The 24,194-nt window shown below is 43.5% G+C and overlaps 1 long non-coding RNA gene across 1 annotated transcript; it reads left to right on the plus strand.

Moving 5' to 3' along the window:
* Nucleotides 1-3,993: 3,993 nt before the first annotated feature.
* LOC141091279 (uncharacterized) lies at nt 3,994-13,673 on the plus strand. Its single transcript, XR_012232471.1, has 4 exons — nt 3,994-4,493; nt 4,578-4,644; nt 7,109-7,242; nt 9,500-13,673. It is a non-coding gene; the product is annotated as an uncharacterized lncRNA (long non-coding RNA).
* The last annotated feature ends 10,521 nt before the right edge of the window (nt 13,674-24,194 follow it).

The following is a 24,194-nucleotide window of genomic DNA, read 5'->3' on the forward strand; positions in this document are numbered from 1 at the left end:
AGTTGTAACGCCGGCGTGAACCTAAAAAAGGAGCTGAAGCAGAAGCGGTTAGTCCTTGTTCCTGGTCTGAAGCGGAGGTGGAATAATCTGTCGATAATTGATGGCTTGGTCTGGTATTTGTGGATCTTGAGCTGTCCTGCCATCTGTAGACCCGGTTGAATTTATAGTCCTCTGCGTCCCTGACGAATTTGTTCCTCTTCCTAGTTTCGATATCCAGTTTATGGCAGTCAATACGTACTTGAATCTCAGACTTTAGAGAACTTAGTTCGTCTGGTGTACCAGTTGCTGATAATTGGGTTTCGATGACCTTCACACGTTCAGAGCTGGTTATAACCGCCTTCTGGAGGTATTCAACTGTGAGAGTTATTAGGTTGAGAGAACACTTGTTAAGGATTTGTTCAAATTTAGCACAAAAGTCAGGAGATTCCCGAAAAAGTGTAGGTCGCAGAGGAACCCGGAGACCTCTAGGAATCCGTTGGACCCGTAAATACTCAAAGTAGCACAATGCAATTCTGAATTGGTAAGAAATCTTAATTCCCGTTCCAAGTCCCTACCACGGGTTTCACGTGGGGGAATTTGTAAGAAATCACTGGGGATTTTGGATTGTGCAAGGATACTGGCGGTTTCCTCTGCGTTGTAGGAGAAAGTAGTCATGACCATAAAGTGTGCAATCACGTATGGGGAGACATGTATAGAAAGAACACCGTGAGCACAACTCAAGATGGTGCTAAGGTTAGGTTCCCAAACAGTTAAAGCAACAAATATGAACCTAGCACTCAACTTAAAGGTATTTGTAAGGCGGTTTATTGTAGTACATGAAAAAAGACGTTTCGGTCAATGTGACCTTCTTCAGTTACTACAAGGGTAAATATAATTACAAAACAAAACGTCATATAAAACAGAAAAAAATAACAAAGGAAAAAAAGGGAAAAAAACAAAGGAAAACAGAAGTATATACAAACAATAGTCAAAATGGTCATACAAAAATAGGATAAATTGGTCGCAGATAACGCCAGGTATCCCACACTGCCCATAGCACGCCATAGAAAATATATAGCAGCAATCCATAAGAATGTCAAACATACCGTGTGGTATATAGATTGTGTAGAGCTTATAGGCATCTATCAGAAAGGACGATGGTGCTTTAGGTATCTAAAAAACAAGATGCGGTGAAATGGAGCGTATGATAGTAGTAGTGAATCATGTAGCAGGGAAAAAAAAAAAAAAAAAAAATAGTACTTACTGAGGAGAATGATCTCTCTAAGGTAATGGGCTGTGGAGGATATAGCAAGGGGGAGCATTATTGCAATGTGTGCATAAATAGTATCACCTCCCCTGTTGATAGGACATATCAGCACTAAGTATTTACCTTGTCAGTATATAGGAGAGGGGCAACGGTTTTTCCGTCTTATAAGACTTAAGGTTCATTTCTCAACGATGCCTGATAATAATGATCCCCCATTGGCAACCAACCCTAAACTTTTGTCTTCCCAAAGCTTGGGCCTACGTAATAAAAGTTTGTTCCGGCCCCCACATGCCTCACATGCAGTTGAAACATTCATCAATTTTGTACAGAACTCATTCCAATCATTAAGAAATGATATTGATAGGGGTACTTTGTTTTATCCTTCCAACCTTACAATTGAGGAACGACATGCCTTTCAGTCCTTACAGGAGGACAACTCCATAGTCATAAAACAGGCTGACAAGGGTGGGGCCCTAGTAATCATGGATAAATCCATGTATTTGTCCGAAATCATGCGACAATTGAATGACACTTCAATTTACCATACGCTGCCGCGTGATCCCACCTTTGATATTAGCCGCCAAATTAATACCATCCTCCAGAAATACTCGGATCTGGGGGTTCTCGATCAGAAAACTTGTGATTTTCTCAGTAATAAAAACCCCATCACTCCTGTTTTTTACACTCTCCCAAAAGTCCATAAAAATCTGGAGAAACCACCTGGTAGACCGATTGTGGCGTCCACAGATTTGATTCTGTCGCCCCTGGCAGTATTTTTAGAAAAAATATTAACACCTTTGATTCAGAAGTCTAAGTCCTTTATTCTGGACACAGGGGCCTTTCTATCAGATATCCAACATCTCCAAAAAGTCCCACAGGAGGCACTACTAGTAACACTAGATGTAAAGGATCTTTACACTTCGATTCCCCACTCTGATGGTATTAATTCTACAGCCCGATTACTCACTTCCACAGGAATGGATGTAGATCAAATACACCTATGTATTGATCTTCTCCACTTGGTACTCACTTCTAATTTTTTTTCCTCTTCCAAGACGACTTCTACCTACAGGTACGTGGGACCGCAATGGGCTCCAATGTAGCGCCCCCATATGCAAATGCCTATATGGCGGATTTCGAGGAAAGCATCATCTATAAAAACGACCTCTTCCGCAACTACGCCATCATATGGAAGCGCTATATCGATGATGTCTTTTGCATATGGGGCGGCTCATTGGAGTCCTTGCTCTCTTTTTTTGACATCCTGAATTCATCCTGGCCCGGTATCCAATTCACCATAGGACACGATCTTTGGCGCATGAATTTTTTGGACACCATGGTCATTAAGGATCCCAATGGCTTCCTAACCACTGACCTGTATATTAAAAGTACAGACCGGAACAGCCTCCTCCATTTTGAAAGTCTCCATCCTCCCTCCACCATACGGGCAATACCTAAATCACAATATCAAAGAGTGAAACGTATTGTTACCAACACTGATACTAGAACTCTACGCCTGGATGAGATGACCAACAAATTTGTAGAAAGAGGATATCCCCCCTCTTTACTAGAAGCATCAAGAGATACCCCCACACGATCGCACGAGGGAATAACAAACCGCATTCCATTTGTACATACGTTCCACCCCTTTGCCTATATTATCCACAAGTCCATTCGTAAAAATTGGCATTTACTTTCCACAGCTCATCCTGATGTTCGAGAATTTCAAAAACAGTTTCTCCCCTGCTTTAAACGAGCACCCAATCTGAAGGACTCCCTGGTCAAAGCAGACATTGGCCCTAAATTCACTATTCACAAACAGCGTTTTCTACATAAACCTAAAATGGGAACTTTCCCATGCCTACATTGTGTGCAATGTAACCATGTTCTCAAGGGAGATAAATTTGTACACCCCATTCTGGCAAAGAATTTAAAATCTCCAATTTCTTTACATGTGATTCTGTTTATGTGATATATCTCATTAAATGTCCCTGTGGTCTCTTATATGTAGGGGAAACTTCACAACCCATACGAGATCGAATATCAAAGCACAAATCAACAATTAGGTGCAAAAATCTTCTTCTTCCCATTCCCCACCACTTCATTACCCAGGGTCATAACATCTCACAACTTCGATTTCAGGTAATAGAACAAGTGTCACCTCCCCGACGGGGTGGTAACAGGATCCTTCACCACAAAAAACGAGAGGCATTTTGGATCCATACCCTCGAAACTATGAGCCCGAGAGGGTTAAATAGGGATTATGAAATATCAGCATTTTTGTAAAAAACTACATCTCACATAAGCCCCTTACAAAATTAGAGTCAACACTCAGTGTATGTATTTTTTTTTTTTTTTTTTTTTTCCCGACCTGTTTATTATGCTACTTTTATGTATATTCGGTTTTCTAGGAGCCGTCTTGATGCCATAATATACTAACGTATTCCTCTCTCTCTCACAGAGTCGATTATATTAATGTGTTGGAATTGGACGCCACTGCTACAAGCCCATTTCTATCTATTTGGGATTATATAGCGTTATTTCTCTCCCACAAGTCTGCACAGCACAAATACTATCGATCTCAGCTGCTTTTGCCTCTCTCTATAGTTCTCCTTGAATATACTGCCGTTGTATGAATTATCACTATAAAGTTATTTAGTATATTTCTCTGGACCTCTGCAGTGTCTCAATTAGCATAATCCTGACACCCAGGGACCATTGTCTGCTCACTCCCACCCAGTTCAATGTTTTCTCCTGACCAGGCTATGGTCATTTATATGTTAATTTCTATCTCTTGAATTCTGAATTCCAGTCTCCCTACCAACAATATATAGCATCCCCACACATAACCGCTATCATTAGCATGTGTTTCTCCACATTTTGAGCTGTTATTATGTCTTTCCTCTGGAGGAAAGCAAGCTCTCTGTACTGTGGATCCCACAGCCATATTCTTCCTGTTAGTCACTTCCTGTGTACTGGAGCTTACAGCTCCCATTGGCCGCCCACCACTAAATATCCCTCCCCCTCCCCTTTTTAAACCTGCATGTTTGCATGCAGGATCAGATGGCCGGTGGACACCGCATCTGGAGGCACGTTTGCCCCTCTCCTATATACTGACAAGGTAAATACTTAGTGCTGATATGTCCTATCAACAGGGGAGGTGATACTATTTATGCACACATTGCAATAATGCTCCCCCTTGCTATATCCTCCACAGCCCATTACCTTAGAGAGATCATTCTCCTCAGTAAGTACTATTTTTTTTTTTTTCCCTGCTACATGATTCACTACTACTATCATACGCTCCATTTCACCGCATCTTGTTTTTTAGATACCTAAAGCACCATCGTCCTTTCTGATAGATGCCTATAAGCTCTACACAATCTATATACCACACGGTATGTTTGACATTCTTATGGATTGCTGCTATATATTTTCTATGGCTCTTTTTAAATTATTTGGCGTGCTATGGGCAGTGTGGGATACCTGGCGTTATCTGCGACCAATTTATCCTATTTTTGTATGACCATTTTGACTATTGTTTGTATATACTTCTGTTTTCCTTTGTTTTTTTCCCTTGTTATTTTTTTCTGTTTTATATGACGTTTTGTAATTATATTTACCCTTGTAGTAACTGAAGAAGGTCACATTGACCGAAACGTCTTTTTTCGTGTACTACAATAAACCGCCTTACAAATACCTTTAAGTTGAGTGCTAGGTTCATATTTGTTGCTTTAATGGTTTGGGAACCTAACCTTAGCACCATCTTGAGTTGTGCTCACGGTGTTCTCTTTCTATACGTGTCCAAATATATGGACCTAACTGTATAAAGCCAGAAATATCAATGTCCCTATTGAGACCCTTCAGGTGTAGGATCTATAGGCGGTGGATCCAAAATATTCCCCACGTCTGAGTGGGGGAGATGATGTGCTCTAAAACTTGAAATTTAAGTTGGGCTACATTGGGCCTTGCATTAGAGAAATAATATGGTAGTGGAAAACCGGTCTTTTTACACCGTATATCGTATTTATGTTTGGATACACGATCTTGCATATGTGTGTCTCTCCAATAATCATTTAATCCACAGGGGCATTTGTTATAACACATAGGGTCAGTTACATATAACACAAAGTTTCACAAGTGAAATACCCCTTGATCGGTATTTCCACTCCTGTTTGTGGGTGGTAAACCTTATCATCTTTCTGGACGTTATTACATTGTAAGGGTTGTAGGCATTGAAATGTACCGTGCTTACATATGTTGGTAATTGCACCACAAAACCACCTCATCTGCCCTAACCAGTTAATCCCTAAGGTTTGCTGCAAAACCAGCAAAACACAGTGTTGCAAGTTGAATAAATACAAAACTACTTTTTTGCTCCTGTTCCTTGTTGTCTAAGGGACTTCCAATTATACCATAACTAACTTAAAGGGTTTGTCCACCACTCAGGCAACCCTTTTCACTCACTATGTTCCCCCTGTTATAAAATAACACCTATAATCACCTCTGGTGCAGGTGCCGTTCCAGCAGTGTCAACACTTGCTATCGGTCGGGGGCTAACATCCAGCACCACCACCAATCAGCTGCCAGAGGTACTCACTTGCGGAGCTGGAAGTGTTCTGATAATGGCCACTGCAGGGTACTACATATCGGCCTCCTATAGATTTGAATAGGAGGCAGATATATAGTACAAAACCTCACCCACTATAAGAAAATGAAACAGCTCCGCAAATGTGTACCTCTGGCCAGCGGCCGCCACTGATAACAGCTGATCCGTGGGGGTGCCAGGTGTTTGACCCCTACCGATCAGACACTGGTGACCTATCCTAAGGATAGGTTATCAATGCTAAAGTGGGGGACAACCTCTTTAAAGGGTTCCTCTAATGATCCTTCTTGATGTAAAAGGAATGTCTGGATGGATCGTAAAAACCTACGGAAGACACTGGGCCTTTTTATTTACATTATATTTTTAAATGATAGTGTTCTTTACCAAGGTGGTGTGGGTCACTTGATTCTCTTGGGTTTGTCTTTAGGCTGCTCTGTATTATTATCCTGTGAGCCACACCCCCTTGTAAAGACCATAAAATTAGCACAAAATAAAATGCCAAATATCTCTGGAGCTGCATGGCAAATTAAAAAAAAATGGAATACCCAGAGGAGCATCGGGAACAAAAAAGTGCAAAAACAGACCTCTTTTTCTGGTGAAAGGTCCTCTTTAAATCTGAAAGTAGAAGATGAAACTTACACATGATTGGGCGATCTTATCTGATCTGCTGGCTGTATGTGGAGACATAACATTGGAGGTAATCTTTAACAAGTGTATATGACCAAACTCCAAATGGCCATGCTCCATAATTTATGGAGATACTTTCAAAAATGTAATTGATATATGTTAGAACAAGAATGAAAACATACTTCATCAATGTATACAACATTTGTAACTGATACGGTGAGTTTCTGTATAAGACTTCAATGCCTCATACCTTTTCTTTGAAAATCTTCCCTCAGTACCTTCTGACGATGAGTTTTATCCCACATCTTCTTACTGTGCTCCAACATATTTCATTCCTGTATGCCAGGCCTGCACAACACCAAAGGGTTTTCTGCGGCCTGTGGGGCCATCCTGGAGATGCTGCTCCCTTCTTATGGTATTCAAATGTACTCGCGTCTGAAAGATATTTTGAAGAGGGGCAGTGTGGGGAATATTTTGGGGAGGAGCAAGGTTGGGGGGATATTTTGGGGAGGAGCAATGTTGGGGGATATTTTTTACAGTAAGTACAGAGTACAGCAATTATTTAATCAGGGAGTGCAGCACGAGAGATTTTTATTTATGGGGCAGTATAATGATACTTTTATTTTAAGGGCACTGTGTCGGGAGGTCTGGGAAGAGGGAAGTCTGCAGAGAGCTTTGAGCATGAAGTCTCATCTTGGCATCCATGCTATATGGAGACAAAAAGAATGGGAACGACTTCAATCGGAGAGTTGTCACCTATAAGGTATGTAGATTCTATAAGATTTTGTCTGTAGGAATGTTTGCCCATCTAGAAGGGCATTTGTGAGGTCAGATTCTGAACTTGAATGAGCGGGACAGACTCACAATATCTGTTTTAGTCCATCCTAAAGATTCTTGATAGCATTGAGGTCAGGTCTCTGTGCGGCCAGTCATGTTCTTTCACACCAAACTCCCAAAACCATGCGCTCTATGGACATGCAGCACAGTCAAGCTGGAACAGAAAACAACCATGCACAAATTGTTGTTACAAAGTTGGAAGCTACAATTTTCCAATATGCTTTATTATGGTTAAGCATTAAAATTTCCCATCACTGGAACTAAGCGGTCAAGGCCAAACCCTGAAAAACAGCCCCATAGCATTATCCTTCCTCCACCCAACTTTTCAGTTGTCCCCGAGCAGTCAGGCAGGTAATGTTCTCCAGACGTGCACCAAGTCTAGATTGTCTACATAGTGTATAATGTCATAACAGAAAACCCATCAACCAAAATACTTTACAAATTCATACATCAAATACATCTAGAGTATAAAGCAAAGCTCCAGTGATATTGAGAAATTCAAGTGTTTGTGTTCTGTCCAACACTGGGGCCCATAGGAGGATTCATTTAGCTTTCATTTAAAGCATGGAGACTTTACTGAATGTCTTCTTTCCTTTATGCTTTTGAGCAAAACAAGAACCAGGAGGCTCCTTAAAATGAAAATGTTTTTCTTTAAATAGAAAAGCAAACCAGATGGTAAAAAAAAAAAAAAAAAATAAAAAATAAAAAGAGAGAAAACCACGGGTGCAACTAGATTTCCCGAATAACAGAAGATTAAAATATGCAGAATGTAGGAGTGGATGAGCATTGTGATGTTGTTTTGTTACGAGTATAATGACAGGAAACTTTATTCTAGTTTTATTTTTTTTTTTTTAAATCCTGGTTGTGAATGCTTATTCCTTCACATACCAGCTGAGCCTTGAGTATAATGATATAACATTACAAGAATGAATTTGCTAAATACATTTTTCAGACTATTCTGAATACAGAAAATACATCTATTTTGAGTATTGTAAAAAGTCATAAAATTTTACAATATATGTCCTGTATCAATCCCTAACAATTGTAAGATCTCTCCATTCAGCAGGAATCTTCACTGTTTACCCCAATTTATTGTGTAGAGTAAAACCCAATAGCCAAGACACAGAAGAGACAGAATTACAGACAAGGAGATTCAGTAATAATATTCATTTTGATATTTAATAAAGCATAGTGACCAGAGATAAAATGAAAATACAAGTACTAAAAACAACAATGTGTGCTTATACAGGATCAATAGAAATTATATATCTCATAAATATAGTAATGCAAAAGTGTAATAAAGGTCCATATAAAGAGCCTCTGGTAAAAAATGGTAAGTGATAAATCAAGAGTAGTGCAAAAGGTGCAATCAATAAATAAGCGCTTCAATGTCCAAATCAGCAATATGTAAAAAAATATATACAGTGTAATAAAAAGTGCAAAGTGCAAAAATAAGCTCTTCAATGTGCAAAGCAGCAATATGGAACTTCCGGGACCTCCTGGTGGCGCATGCGCCGAATACACCTGGGCTGGGTCTATCACTGGAGGTATAAATAAGTGGCCGACTTGCACATTTTCACTCCCCCTGACGAAGGAAAGTCAATCCGAAACGTGTCGGGGCGCGTGTGTACTCAGGATTTTAACCCCTGAAGGTAGTGTCCTATATACAACATATCCTCTGGAATTCCTCCTTACACTTTATATTACTAATTATATATATATAATTTTTTTTTTTTACATATTGCTGCTTTGCACATTGAAACACTTATTTATTGATTGCACCTTTTGCACTACTCTTGATTTATCACTTACCATTTTTTACCAGAGGCTCTTTATATGGACTTTTATTACCTTTTTGGGTCACTGTATTTAATGTATGATAATTCTATTGATCCTGTATAAGCACACATTGTTGTTTTAGTCCTTGTATTTTCATTTTCTCTCTTGTCACTATGCTTTATTAAATATCAAAATAAATATTGTTGGTTACTGAATCTCCCTGTCTGTAATTCTCTGTCTCTTGGCTATTGGGTTTTACTCTACACAATAAGTGGTTTCCACTTTATTATCCACTATACACCTGGATGATCACATCATCACTATTTGGGGGTCATGGTTATTGTATGATATATACTTTTATTACATTATATATGATATATATTCTTATTGTTCCCTGGTATTAGTGTGATTCTTTTCTAAACGGTTTATCTCAAGTCTTGCCTGGACACACAATCAGCTTGGCTGATATGAAGAAGCAGCTCAGGTCAGAAGACCACCTGTGCACAGATATGAAACTTGTGTGAGGGTCTCAGGGAGTATTCTGGACCAGCTGAACATTGGTTGGGAAAGATGGTGCCTGAGGTCTCAGCTGGAACAGGGTGTTGATGGACAGTTAATACAACAGGAGATCGAGGAGAAGACCAAAAATGAGCACTGCCTATAGCTGTGGCGATGGTGCGAGATCTCAACAGTTCTGTAACTTTCTGATTTGCAAAAAACTACTTTTATACACACGAAAAAAAAAAAAAAAAAAAAAAAAAAAAAAAAAGTCCTTTACGTTATTGTTTTCGTCATTACTATATACTCTTGTTTTAAGACAGATTTCTCTGCCCCCCTCCCCCCAGTCTGTGCATGTAGTTGACTGGGGCTATGAGCGTTTAACCCCTTAACGCTACATGCTGAATACATTACTCATGAGCTCTTGTTATTAAGAGGAATCTGTAACCAGGTTTTTGCTACATCATCTGAGATCAGCATAGTGTAGGAAAATAAACCTTGAGTATAGTGGTGTATCACTTGGCTTACTGGGTGCAACAGCTGTGATACAGTCAGAATTTTTAGATGTAGCAGATAGCAGTGCTCCGCACGCTAACCCCACAGACACCCCTTATTAGCAGCTTTCTATGTGCATTGAATATTGACAGTAAGCTGCTTATCAGTGGTGAGGGTGGAGTTGACCCAGGAAGGACAGGAGCTGTAGTCCTGTAGTGTTAATCTCCTGCTGATAAAACACTCATTGTATTGAAACAACAGCACACAGCCTAATCAGTGACACATCGCTGGAATCAGTGACTCAGACACTATTTCATACTGCTCTCAGATAACATAGCAAAAACCTCCTGACAGATTGCATTTAAGTGCTCTATGATGGTTATATACCTCATGATGATACAGCAGGTACTGTCTATATACTTACCCAATCAGCATCAGGAATCCGTCTGACATATAGTGAGGGTCGCCTGCAGATTTAGATGCAGTTTAACCCCTTAGATGCCACTGTCAATAGTGATAGCAGCATCTGAGTTGCTAGACAGAGGGAGCTCAGCCCAATATATCTGTTTCAGGATCTAATTTCTCTTTCTCCTTGTAACAATGAGAAGTTGGCATTATAATCTTATTTGGAATGCTGTATATGCTTTACACTATGGGTATTGTGACTCCATTTTTGTCTCTTTTGTGCAATAAACATAGAATCGTAGAGTTGGAAGGGACCTCCTGGGTCATCTGGTCCAACCACCTGCTCAAAGCAGGATTCGCTAAATCATCCCAGACAGATGTCTGTCCAGCCTCTGTTTGAAGATTTCTATTGAAGGAGAACTCACCACCTCTCATGGCAGCCTGTTCCACTCATTGATCACTCTGTCAAAGTTTTTTCTAATATCTAATCTGTGTCTCCTCCCATTCAGTTTCATCCCATTACTTCTAGTCTTTCCTTGTGCAAATGAGAATAAAGATGATCCTTCTACAATGTGACAGCCCTTGAGATATTTCTAGACAGCTATTAAAGGGAATCTGTTACCCTTTTTTTGGCTTTGCAGCTGCTGGCATAGACATCGGGGGCTTATCTACAGCATTCTGTAATGCTGTAGATAAGCCTCCGATGTAACCTGAAAGAGAAGAAAAACACGTTATATTATACTCACCGAGGTGGGCGGTCCGGTCCGATGGGTGTCGCCGTCCCGTCCGGCGCCTCCCTTCTTCATGCGATGACGTCCTCTTCTCCCATCCTGTAATGGCTCCGGCGCAGGAGAAAGGGTGCCGTACTATAGTTTGACCATTAGAGGGCAGTAAAGAGTGTAAGAGTGGGACTGAATAACTGCTATTGGTCAGAGAAACTGTCAGGTGATAGTGGGCGGAGCTACCAGGACTGGGCGCATAAAAGACTGCGGGAAGGTTCTGGAAGGTCCAGTCAGTGAGGGGAGCACACCTGAGAGGAGGTTCTGCTGCGCAGATAGACAGTAGAAAGGCTCCAGAGAGGACTGACAGTTGAGGCGGTCAAGGGGGGGGTGACCCAGAGGACGGTAGCCGCAGACGAAGACGGTCTGTGGGTATTGGATGGACGGTGTACTCAGATTGGTGAAGCACTGTGGTGGATGGGCCTAGGGCAGCCACAGTGAAAAGAGCCACAGAGGACGCCACGATTATAATAAAGGAAGTGAAGTTACCCGGGCCTGTACACAGAGAAGTGTAAACCTGCTGTGATGAGCTGTGGTGGTCGTCAGAATGACTGCCGATAAAAACGGACCTGTTGAATACATCCTCTGTCTTAGTCTAGTGTCTGTGGCAAGAAGCGGGTCACCTCCCATCCCTGTTGGTTAAACTTTTTCCTCCATCCTACACACAATGAACAAGTCTGTAGGACAGTGTTCACACCTCCAAAAAACTGAAACATAGAAAAGCACAGTAAAACAAGCGTATAAAAAAAAACAAACACTCTGTTGTAAAGAAGTAACAGTAAACAGCAAGTGCTAGTAAAAAAATGATAAAAACGTCAAGGTAACCCGTATCAGAGCAGTCCCTAACTGATGTATTTAATAACATGGTCATGTGTATAGTACCTATATGTGTGAGAATCTATTTCGGTTTGACTATCCGCCATCTAGTTGTGGTTTTCAGGCTGCTGTCTTTTTCCTCTGGTGCTGGGTTTGTCTTAGGTCAGGTGATGGTATCATCCTTTATTACCCAGCATCTGCCTCCCAGTCCTTGTTGGACAACAGTGTTAATCCCCTAGAGTTTGTGATGTCTGCCTGCGGTCTGGGCTGCAGCCGGACAACACCCCGAGAAACACTGATACCCTTTACCCCTATACAGGGATCTGGATTTATAGCAGAGCCCAGGAGGTGCTGTCTGAATAGGAGCAAAGACCAGAGCAGGACGGTCGCCAGAAAGGTGTTCCAACACAGGACACAGAGGCAATGATATCTGAGACTAAACCAGTCAGGCAGAAATGGTATAAGCACGGTAGACAGCAGCAAAGACAGATACCAGGCCAGAGTCATAAACCAGGAGAGTCGCAGAGGTACCGAATCGTTAGACAGAAGCAAAGTCAGAATCCAGGCCGAAGTCAGTGTCATAAACCAGGAGAGTCACAGAGGTACAGAATTGTTAGGCAGAAGGGTCAGAAGTCCAGGCAAAAGTCAGAGTCAGTCAACAGTAATTCACACAGTAACACGCAGAGGAACCAAGAATATATCCGGCGGCCTGCAAGAGCAGTCCCAAGGTATTTGAGGGATCAGGTCATCCCTTACAGGCCCGTGGCCTGATGATGTCATCCGGACCGCCCCCAGGACCAGGCTGGATGGTAGTGCACCAGCCCCTTCATGACTGACCGAGGAGCGAAGCCTGCGTCCAGCGGACGCCTGCGCAGGAGCCTCATGACTATCGCCGCCATCACTCGGGGTTGAAGCACAACGCCTCCCAGAGACCAAGGCCGAAACTGCAGGCCACGGGTCAGACGGTGATAGGACAGTCCGGCGCCTCCTAGTGGTCGAGGCCGGAACAGCAGGCCCTGAGTCTGACGGTGATGTGATAGTCCGGTGCCTCCTACTGGCCGAGGCCGGGACAGCAGGCCCTGAGTCTGACAGTGAGGTGATAGTCCGGTGCCTCCTACTGGCCGAGGCCGGGACAGCAGGCCCTGAGTCTGGCGGTGCCGTGACAGAGTTCTGGCTTGGTGCTTTGATTCTTTTCGTTGTGCGATATTGTGCAGTTCTGGGTCCTCTAGTTCTGCCTGTTTTTGTTTCTGTTCATTTCTGCAGCTTCCTCTATTTTCCCACTAGGAGGTTACCTGTTTTTGTTCCCAGTCCATTCAGGGATCCCCTTCCCACTACCTCTAGGTCTTTTTGTTTGAGTTTAGCCAACGCCGGTGGGTCTATTCACAAGGAATAGGTCGCCCACTCCATCGTAGGGTTTCAGCCTAGTCCTAGTACAGGGTCAGCTTCCCCCCCCCCCCCCCTTCTACCCTAGTCCTGACTTGCAGATCCGTAACAATATGAGCAGGATTCAGACAGGTAATGTCCAATGTGGACATGCTGCAGAGGACGGCCTTTATGTGCATGACCCACAAGGGAGGAATGGAAAACCTCCCTAATCTTGCAAAAACAAGAAACAAATACAAACACATGGGCCATGCACACAGTGAACAAGTCTGTAGGACAGTGTTCACACCACCAAAAGACTGAAACAGAGAAGCACAGTAAAACAAATGTATAAAAATATTCTAAAAAATATAAAAACAGGGTATTTGGTTGATATGTTTTTTTGCAAATAATGTATGCTAAAAACCTGGTCATGTGTATATGGCTTTTTGTTTTCTTGCTTTTGCAAGATTAGGGAGGTTTTCCACCCCTCCCTTGTGGGCCATGCACATAAAGGCCATCCTCTGCAGCGTGTCCACATCAGACATTACCTGTCTAAAAACCTGGTCATGTGTATAGTACCTATATGAGCAGGATTCAAATACATCAGTTAGGGACTGCTCTTATATGGGTTACCTTGACGTTTGGTAGAGCGGCTTAATATACATTTTTTGCAAAAAACGTATCAACCAAATACCCTGTTTTTTATCATCTTTTTACTAGCACTTGCTGTTTACTGTTACTTCTTTACAACAGAGTATTTTTATACATTTATTTTACTGTGCTTTTCTATGTTTCAGCAAATTTAATCAGTTTACCATCAATTCATTCACCTAAATCATTGATAAAGATGTTAAACAATACACGGCTCAGGACAGAACCCTGTGCTACCCCACTTGAGCCATTCTTCCAACTGGATGTGCAGTCATTTACGACCACTCTTTGGGTCCGATCACTAAACCAGTTATGAATCCACCTAACAGTTGCCTTGTCCATTCCATACTTAGTCATCTTTTTCAATAAGGATGGTGTGAGATACTTCCAATGCTTTGCTGAAGTCAAGATATACCGTACTATAGCTACAGCATTTCCCTGATCCACCCAGTCAGTGATTCTGTCATAGAAGGAAGTTAAGCTAGTCTGACATGACTTATCAGTTACAAACCCATGCTGACTCTTATCACTTCACTCTTATCCAGGTACTTATATACATGCTGTTTAATAATTTGTTCAAAGATCTTTCCTGGTATAGAAGTCAGACTTACCGACCTTGTAATGGTAATGTAAAATATGTATGATTTCTACGGAACATTCCAGAATCTTCCATTCTCTACACTTTTTCTAGAACTCTGTTACACAGAGGCAAGCGACCCCCCCTTCTTCCCATCCATGGCTGTCACACGCTGCAGATGTGACCCCCCCCTCGCATCCCCCCTGCCCTGGGGAAGATTTGTGTGTCAGCCCTGCAGATTTCTGCTCACTCACAGGCTGTAACTCTACAACCTTTCCTCACTCACCCTTCCTGCTCTTCCCCACTCCCCAGCTAAGAAATGATCTTTGTCTAAGCCATGTAGTGAGGCATATGAATCAGAGATATTAGAGAAGCCATAATGCGACGGCAGTCTGTGCTACAAATATGAAAACAGCATATGGGAACATGCTTCGATCCGGCTTCACTAAGGTGGTTCTTGCTAATCTCTAGCAGCCCCAGAATCCGAGAAATCGATTTCTCCTGAATATAGTCGAGTATCTGTTTCATGTTTATATTCAATAGGATGCTGATTCCGACCCAGGTAGAATGATGGGTCCGCTGTTACCCTGCTAGGTTCTCAAGCCCAGTTATATAGCCGAGAAGGTTTCAGAACCAAAATTGTAACTTAAAGCAAAGGGGAGGACCGTCACAAGCCAACCCCTTTGGTGAGGTCACCAGCCCCAAGGTATAAGGTATTTCCATACCCCCCTCCCTGATTCTAGCCTGAGATGCTGTGCCAGTAGGATCTCAAATGCATGGAGATGTCTGGCTCCACCCCCCAGCATGGTTCTGCCGGAAAAGATCTAAGCACATCTTCTGTTTTAACTCTTACTTTATTTGTAGTCGTATTGTACATATATCATAGTCTCATTTTGTAAAGCCTTTTTATCGTCTCTAAACACTGCCCATCTTTTGGGAATAAACTATAAAATTTTATTAGTTCCGTCTCCTTGCTCTGTGACGAATTCATGTGCCTATAAGCTAAATACGCTACTGTTTCAGGTTTGCCTCGAACCCCTCTATTGATTTTAAATATTAATCAGAGAAATCTGAAGCTGGTGGTGGCGAAGTGTGTTTTGGCTGGTTGGGCTAGATGGCAGTGATGGAAGGGGCTTTATAAGCTGCAGCCAGACCATTGATAATTCCCTCACTGCAGTGCGCCAGCCAGCCAGTCCACAGTGAGCGGCCCGTCCAGCAACCAATTATCCTAGGTGTAGTTCCCTGACTGACCTGATGTAAGGGGGCGCCGGAGAGCTGCGAGTTCCAAAGTGGAACTGAAAAGTGGGATATCCATAAATCCCGTCAGCTTGTAACCTATTGTGGCAGTGGTGGGATAACCAAAATAAACCCCCCTGTGGTAAATTGTTAGGGCAAGACTAGCTTGCTGTTTTTTTATCACATGGTGCCAGCGGTTGGATAACTAAGATAAGCCTCCCTGTGCCTGTGATAGCCTTGTGCGGCCAAAGGTCACATCCCCCTGTCCGTGACATATCGGTGTCAGCGGTGGGATCGTGACATATTGGTAGCAGCGGTGGGATCATGACATGCCTATAGTTCCCTGGGTCCACCTTCTTCTCCTTTTGAAGATAGGAACAACATTTGCTCTTCTCCAGTCTTCTGGTATTTCTCCTGTTCTCCAAGAATTTTCAAAGATTATGGAGAGTGGTTCAAAAATTTCTTCTGCTATCTCCTTCAGTACTCAAACAGTTTTAGGACAATCTGTGTGTTTTGTTTTTCTGCAAATGTGACAATTGTTACTACTCTAGGGTAGCAATGTTTTTTTTTCCACACTATTGTAGCATCATATTTTGCGTAAAGGGCGACAGCCGCCAAACTGTAGTGGGGGCAACAACTAGTCAGGTACAAGTTATTCAGTCCTTCTCTGTATACCACTTGCTGCCACCACTGCTGCTACTTCCATTGCTCCGCTCATCCCGCTGATCGTCATTAAAGATGACCAAATATTTCAATGTTCGGTTTGGATTACGTTCGCCGAATTTGCAATATTCGCCGATTAATTCATTGAATATTCACCGAACATAACCGAAAGCCTTTCAGCTCAATGGGAGGTAAAAACAAACGCTTGCACAACACCTTATAATGGCCCCAAATGCTGCCAAACACATCAAATTAAGGGCAGACACCAAATAGTGGCCTCAATTCACCCACAGAACAGATTTTAGCATGACACTGCAGCAATCAGCCAGGCATGAGGTATCAGGGTCTGGGAACGCATTTACAGCTTTCAATTGAACGTCACAGTAAGATGAGGTGAGTAAGGGATCAGTGTAGGGCCCCTTTGCTGGGAGCCCTGATACTACATGCATCACCTCTACCTGCTTTCATGCTGAGCCACACTCAGGTGGCACAAATATCACTTTTGTAGACTACCATTGTCAGAAAAATTTAGTGATAGTAACACGGGTAGTTGAGTCCAAGGAAGTGGAGGCCTGATGGTCTCGGAGGCCTACTACTACAGGCAGCACGCATGAAGGAGACCCAACCAGGAGTGTTCACATTTCCAAAAATTGGCAGACACCATCAAAGTGGCATCAATTTCACCATAGTAGAAATATAAAATCGGGACTGAGAGGTCTTCCACTACACCCAATGCAGCAGATGGACACCCAACAAGGAATGTTCACATTTAAAGAAATGAGGGCCTTACATCGCAGATGTGGCATCAATTTCACCACAATAGAAATAGTATAAGGATCGACAGTTCTTCCACTACACCCAATTCAACAGATGGACACCCAACCAGGAGTGTTCACATTTAAAGAAATGAGGGCCTGACACCACTGAAGTGGAATAACTGTCACGAGAATAGAAATAGTATAACTGGGACCAACACGTCTTCCACTACAGCTAACCAAGCAGTTGTTGACCAACCATGACTGGTCACATTTCCAAAAATTTGTGTTAACAGCAGCAGCAGCAGCCACAGAAGCCACATTAAAGATATCACAGAGTGCAGTTACATGACGTTAATGCATCACACTAAAAAATGCAATATCACCTAGTCTGTACAGTCTGCGATTGGGGTGCAAAAGTCCTTGGAGAACCATGACTTGTTCATCTTAATGAAAGTTAGACGGTCTACACTTTCAGGGGACAACCGGATGTGCTTATCCGTCAGGACATCACCAGCAGAACTGAAGAAACGTTCTAAGAGAAAGTTGGCTGCCGGGCACAATAAAACCTCCAAGGTGTGTGTGGCAAGCTCAGGCCACTCATCCATTTTGGAAGACCAAAATGTGAAAGGGTACAAACCCTCCCTGATGGTATTGATATTTAGTTCTACATAGTCCTGCATCCTCCTCTCCATTTGTTCACCACTTGTAAGACTTGGACAGGTGCATAAGATAGTTTAAAAAAAAAAAAAAAAAAAAAAAAAAAGTGTCAAAGGACTCACAGAAATTGCTTCTTCCACTTCCACCACTGCTGCTGCTGATGTTTTGGCAGTGACTAATTGACGGGCCGGAGGTTGGAAGTCTACAGCTGCTATGCAAACTATGTGCTTCAATGCTGTCTTGGGGTAAAGCTCTCTTAAGGTTGTGTAAAAGCGTGTTTCGATACTCCAGCATTTGCACGTCCCTTTCTAGGGCAGGAATCATCTGGCAAAATTTGGATCTAATAAAGTGGCAACCCAGCAGTCAGCATTATTCCTAATCATAACTATACAGGGATCATGTTGCAGATAGTGCAGCAAGAGAGCACTCATATGTCGGGCTCTACCATGAGGTTTGAGCCCATGCTGTGTTGGTGTCTGGGTAACAATAAGGCTTGTTTCCTCCGTCCCCTCCTGCCAACCACAAACAGAGAGGGGAGGATTATCCTCTTCATCCAACAGTTGCTCGCCCATCGCCTTTTCCTCCTCCATTTGTTCCTCGGATCTTGCACCTTCGATAACAGTTTGTCTGTTATCACCAGTCCCCCTCTATCGCAGTAATCCACCCTCCCTTGGCACCTACCTGTGTGATGACTGTCTTGAACTTAGAGACAATGTTATCCCTTCCGCATCCTCCTCTGCTTCCTCCTTTTCTTCTGGGACCACCATCTCCTCCCATAGGCTATTTAAAGTCTGCTCCAGCATATGGATGACCAGAATAGTGAGGCTGATGACGGCATCGTCAGCACTAACCATCTTAGTAGCTATTTTGAAAGTGTCCAGAAGGGTGCAGATGTCCTTAGTCTGCGCCCACTCTATTAACGTGATATGCGCCACATCTGTACTGCATTGGCCCAGGCTATACGATATGACATACTGGGTCAGGGCTTGTTGCTGCTGCCACAGTCGCTGCAACATGTGCAGAGTGGAATTCCACCGTGTCAGCAAATCGCCTATCAACCTATTAACTGGCATGGACAAAGACCTCTGCATCAATGCAAGTCGATGAGCAGAGGGGTGCGAATGGCGGAAATGAGCACACAGCTTATGTGCTTTCTGGAGCAGCTCACCCAGGTCAGGATAGGGGCTGAGAAAATGCTGTACCACCAGGTTGAAGACGTGAGTCATGCAAGGCACATGTGTAAATTTGCCTCTCCGTAGGGCTGCCACCAAGTTCGCACCGTTATCAGACACAGCCTTCCCTGGATTCAGGTTCAACGGAGATATCCATTGATCAAACTCAGCCTGGAGAGCTGTCCACAACTGTTCAGCTGTATGACTGCTTGATTGCTGTGAGCCCTGGCTGCGCAGTATGGAGGTGGTGGGGGTTCGCTCTGCACTGTTGGAATGCTTGTCTCGTTAAGGCAGAGGTTGAGGGTGCAGGTCCAGGCCCTAGAGGAGATAGAGGAGGAAGTGTTAAATGTAGAGGTTTGTCCTGCAAGCCTTGGGGATTTCAAGACTTGTGGAGCAGCGCCTTTCCCCACAGCTACTAGAGTCACCCAGTGACCAGTCAGCGAGATGCAACACACTTGGCCATGCTTACTCGTACAAGTGTCTGTGGTGAAATGCACTCTGGCAGACAAATTTTGTCACGGAACAGGTGACGTTGTCTGTGACATGCTGGTGTAGTGCAGGCACAGCTTACTTAGAAAAGTAATGGCGACTGGGTAATTGGTACTGGGAAACTGCGACGGCCATCAGCTTTCAGAAATCGTCTGTAACTACCAGGCAGAAAGGCAGCATTTCCGTGGCCAACAAATTGGAGATGGTGTAGCTCAACCTCTTAGCTTTGTCATGCGTAGGAAAAAAAAAACAAAACAATCTTTTACATAACCACAACTGTGGAACTGTGGTCTGACTGCAGCGCTGCGAGAGGGCGGAGTACGGTGAAACAGAAAAACTGCTGGACCTCGAGAGAGTTGCAGGCGGAGATGATACTGTGGATTGAGAAACCTGTGATTGTTCTCTGAGATCGGTCAAAAACAGCAGGCATATCCACTTTCGTTACAGCTGAAGGCGGCCTCTCAGTCAGCGTGACTTAATCGGGTAAAGAACCCGAGGTTCTGCGGTGAAAGACCTGCGTCTCAATAGTTGGCACGGTACCAGAGGAGGAGAAAGCAGCAGCAGATGCGATGCAATGGGTGTTAATTTCCACTGGTCTGCATTTTTGCGAAGTGGGATTCCCACAGTAAAGCATATTAATTGCACATGTGAAGGTTCATACATGTATAGTAGTCAAATTATTGCACTTTTTACCTTCACTCAGTTTTTTTGCACTATGGCAGATTACGTGAGTTGGCTCATCCTTTGCAGTGTCAAAAAAGGCCCAGGCTAGGCAACCCTTGTCACCCCTGCAAGCTGCAGACCCGCTGATGCTGCTGGTCACAGCCACAGTTGTGGCTGGTCATGCATTGCTCATCGTGCCTGCATCACTACGTGTCTGCGACTTACATTGCAACGTAACCTTCTTGTCTTCCTTCTCAGATGACGTACTCAGCTGTGTGCCTCTATGTTCACGCCAACTGGGATCTAGCACCTCATCATAATCCTCTCTGTTATCACATTCCTCACCATTGGAGTCACACTCCTCTTCCTGCCCTGACAGCACAGTACAGTCCGCATGAGCCTCAGATATCTAAATCTCATCAGGATCACCTCCCCCCAGGGGTTAACGTCTGATGATGAGGGTCAGGATGTTGTTCGGACCATACTTCTTCCTGCCCTGGATCCAAGCTAAAAAAAATTTGAGCATCAGTGCAGATTTCCTTCTCTTGACTCTGCAAAGCTTTTGAGTACACTTCTGATGAACATAGCATCAAATGTGTGAAAAACTCTTCCGACTCATCCATCTATGGTTCCGTGCAGTCAGATGAACACTTGGATAGTTGGGACGTGTGGGAAAGCAAAGGGAATTTTGGTGTCAAATCTGTGGACTGTACAGGGTGTGATGTTGAGGTGGAGGAAGAGAAGGAGATGCCACTTGAAGCTGCACTTGCCATCCACTCCAGTACATTCTCTTTCTGGGCATCATCGATAAGGCATACCGCTGTGCATCTGCCAAAGAAAGGTAGTGGTGTAGCCTGCCCAGTAACATAAGTGGTCAGTTATCTTTCCATAGGAAGTGACGTTGCTTTACTAGTGCTTTCACAAACATTATCACGTACCCCACGTACACCAAGCCTAATTCCCCTTCCACGTTTCTCGACCTTCAAATCAGCAAAAATGCAGAGGGTTGTATCACCACTAAGACCTGCAAGAAGCCAACAGCTACAAACAGTCTCCTGCAATGGGACAGCTATCATCCTGGTGCCCTTAGGAGGGGAATACCTAAGGGTCAATTCCTGCGCATTAAGAGGAATTGCTCGCATAAATGAGATTTTGATATACTGGCTCATGACCTTGAGAGAAGGTTTCGTCAGAGAGGTTATCCGAGGGATGTATTAGATAAAGCATGGGATCATGCGGCATCTATTACATTCAGCACCTGGTGAGGAGTTGTCAGAAGCACCAAGAATCATAGGTATGATTGATAATAGATCTAATGCTGTCCAAAGCATATTTAGAAAGCATTGGGGGATCCTAAGGGCTGATCCTGAATTAAGGGACTATTTCACCTACCCCAAAAATTACCTATAGGAAAGGCAGATCAATACAAGATCAGTTGGTTCACAGCTTCTATGACAAACCTAAGCAGGGCACTTGGTTACATCGTAAACCATCTGGGACATTTAAATGTGCTGACTGTAAATTTTGCCCTTGGATTAGAAGGGAAAAATCATTCAAGGGGACTACATCTGAAAGAATTTATTATGAGAGACTTTGCCAACTGCAAAGTGGAAGATGTAGTGTATATGGCCACGTGCTCCTGCCCACTTAATTACAGTATATTGGTAAAACTAAGAGAATTACGTAAACGTGTGGGGGAAGCACCTCGGTGACAGACATGGGAGAGATACACCCTTAGCGAGACATATAAAATCTGTTCATCGGAATAAACCTAAAGCAGTTTCATTCTGTGTCCTTGAGGTAGTACGGCGGAATCCATGAGGTGAGAACAAGTCTTTATTACATAAAGAATGACAGTGGATATTTAGACTGCGAACTCTTGTGCCGGCTGTGGATGTCGGGCACTCAGACCATCCTCATGGAGTCAGTTTCTAACTGTTTGTGCAGACACATGCACATTTGTGGCCTGCTGGAAGTCATTTTGCAGGGCTCTGGCAGTGCTCCTCCTTGCACAAAGGCTGAGGTAGCAGTCCTACTGCTGGGTTGTTGCCCTCCTACGGCCCCCTCCACGTCTCCTGATGTACTGACCTGTCTCCTGGTTGCGCCTCCAGCCTCTGGACACTACGCTGAAAGACACAGCAAACCTTCTTGCCACAGCTTGCATTGATGTGCCATCTTGGATGAGCTGCACTACCTGAGCCACTTGTGTGGGTTGTAGAGTCAGTCTCATGCTACCATGAGTGTGAAAGCACAACCAACATTCAAAAGTGACTAAAACATCAGCCAGGAAACCTTGGTACTGAGATGTGGTCTGTGGTCCCCACCTGCAGAGCCACTCCTTTATTGAGGGTGTCTTGATAATTGCCAATAATTTCCATCTGTTGTCTTTTCCATTTGAACAACAGCATGTGAAATTGATTGTCAAACAGTGTTGCTTCCTAAGGGGGCAGTTTGATTTCACAGAAGTTTGATTTACTTGGAGTTATATTCTGTTGTTTAAGTGTTCCCTTTATTTTTTTTGTGCAGTGTATAAATCCACATTTAGTCCATTAAGAATGTCTTTTTGCATACAGGAAAGATGTATATCTTTGTACCGTGTTAGCCAGTAGATATAAAAATATTCAGAATTGAGAGTCCTCAGTGGTTGAGCCACTAAAAGGTATCAGCCACTGAGGACTCAATTCTGAATATTTTTCTTTTTGCATATAAACTATAGATGGAATAGGTGGGATCCATACATGAAGATGCGCGGTCAATTAATGCAGGGAGGCTATGAGTCAGGAACACCGCACTGCACTTGCTCACTGATCCAGTGCGCGTGTCCCGAGTACAAAAGCAGTGCTCAAAGATACCTGTGGAGCAGGACAGCAGCGATAACGATGTGTGCTTCAGACTATCAGGACCTTAAGCACGTGACTGCTGGGGGCGTGGCCTAAGCTCCACAGAGCTAGGAGCTACAGGGAAACTCCTAGAAAGGTAACTACAGGACAAGTTACCAAGGGGCATAGACAGGGACGGAAAACAGATCAAGTCGGGGTCAAAGCACGAGATAGCAGGACAGTACCAGAGGGTTAACCAGAGCTGATAGTCAGGACGTAGCAACAGATCAAAAAACCAGAACGGGCAATAGACGGTACAAAAGGGGCAAACGGTAACAGAGTAACAATAGCCAAGCCAGGGAGGTCAGAACCAGAGAAGACAATAGTACCAAAATGAGAGACAGAACAGAGTGAGGGGACAGACCGGGTCATACACGGGAATCAAACAAGCAATGCAGTTTACCAGCACACCAGGGGGTCAGACACACAGCCAGAACAACAGTATAGCTGACAGGGAATCCTAGTCTGGAGTGAGTATAAATACCCCTCCCAGATCCAAAGGGAGGCCAGCAAAATTAACCCTGAGAAACCAGGACATTAACCGTGTCACCATGCTATCGTGCTCTGCTGTGTGTGCAGAGCGCGTCTAGCTACTGCGGGATAGGTGATGCATGTGCAGTGTATTCTATTGATATGATCTGTTCCTTCACTATGCTCGGATGCTGACGCATGCGTGATGCGCTTTGTTATTGAGGTTGTGTCGGGTCATGTGATTTCTAGCGTCTGTATGTAACCCCGGGCATGCGCAGTGTGGATATTAAGACATCCCGGTAGTGCGCTGAGGTAATGGAGATCAGTAATGTGATCCCTGCCTCTAGTGTTTGTATGTATCCCGGGCATGCGCAGTATGATGAAGGAGTAACCCTCCGAAACGATCATTGGGGTGGATTGCTGACTGCTGGAGCCTCTGCCCGCCATTTCATTAGGTAATTTATGCTTCCTCTCTTATTACTATGCTTCTTAGGCATCATATATCTGTCTAACCATGGTGAATGG

Source organism: Dendrobates tinctorius, unplaced genomic scaffold, assembly GCF_039654945.1.
Source record: "Dendrobates tinctorius isolate UK_male_01 unplaced genomic scaffold, ASM3965494v1 ptg000051l, whole genome shotgun sequence".
In the NCBI taxonomy this organism is placed as follows: domain Eukaryota; kingdom Metazoa; phylum Chordata; class Amphibia; order Anura; family Dendrobatidae; genus Dendrobates; species Dendrobates tinctorius.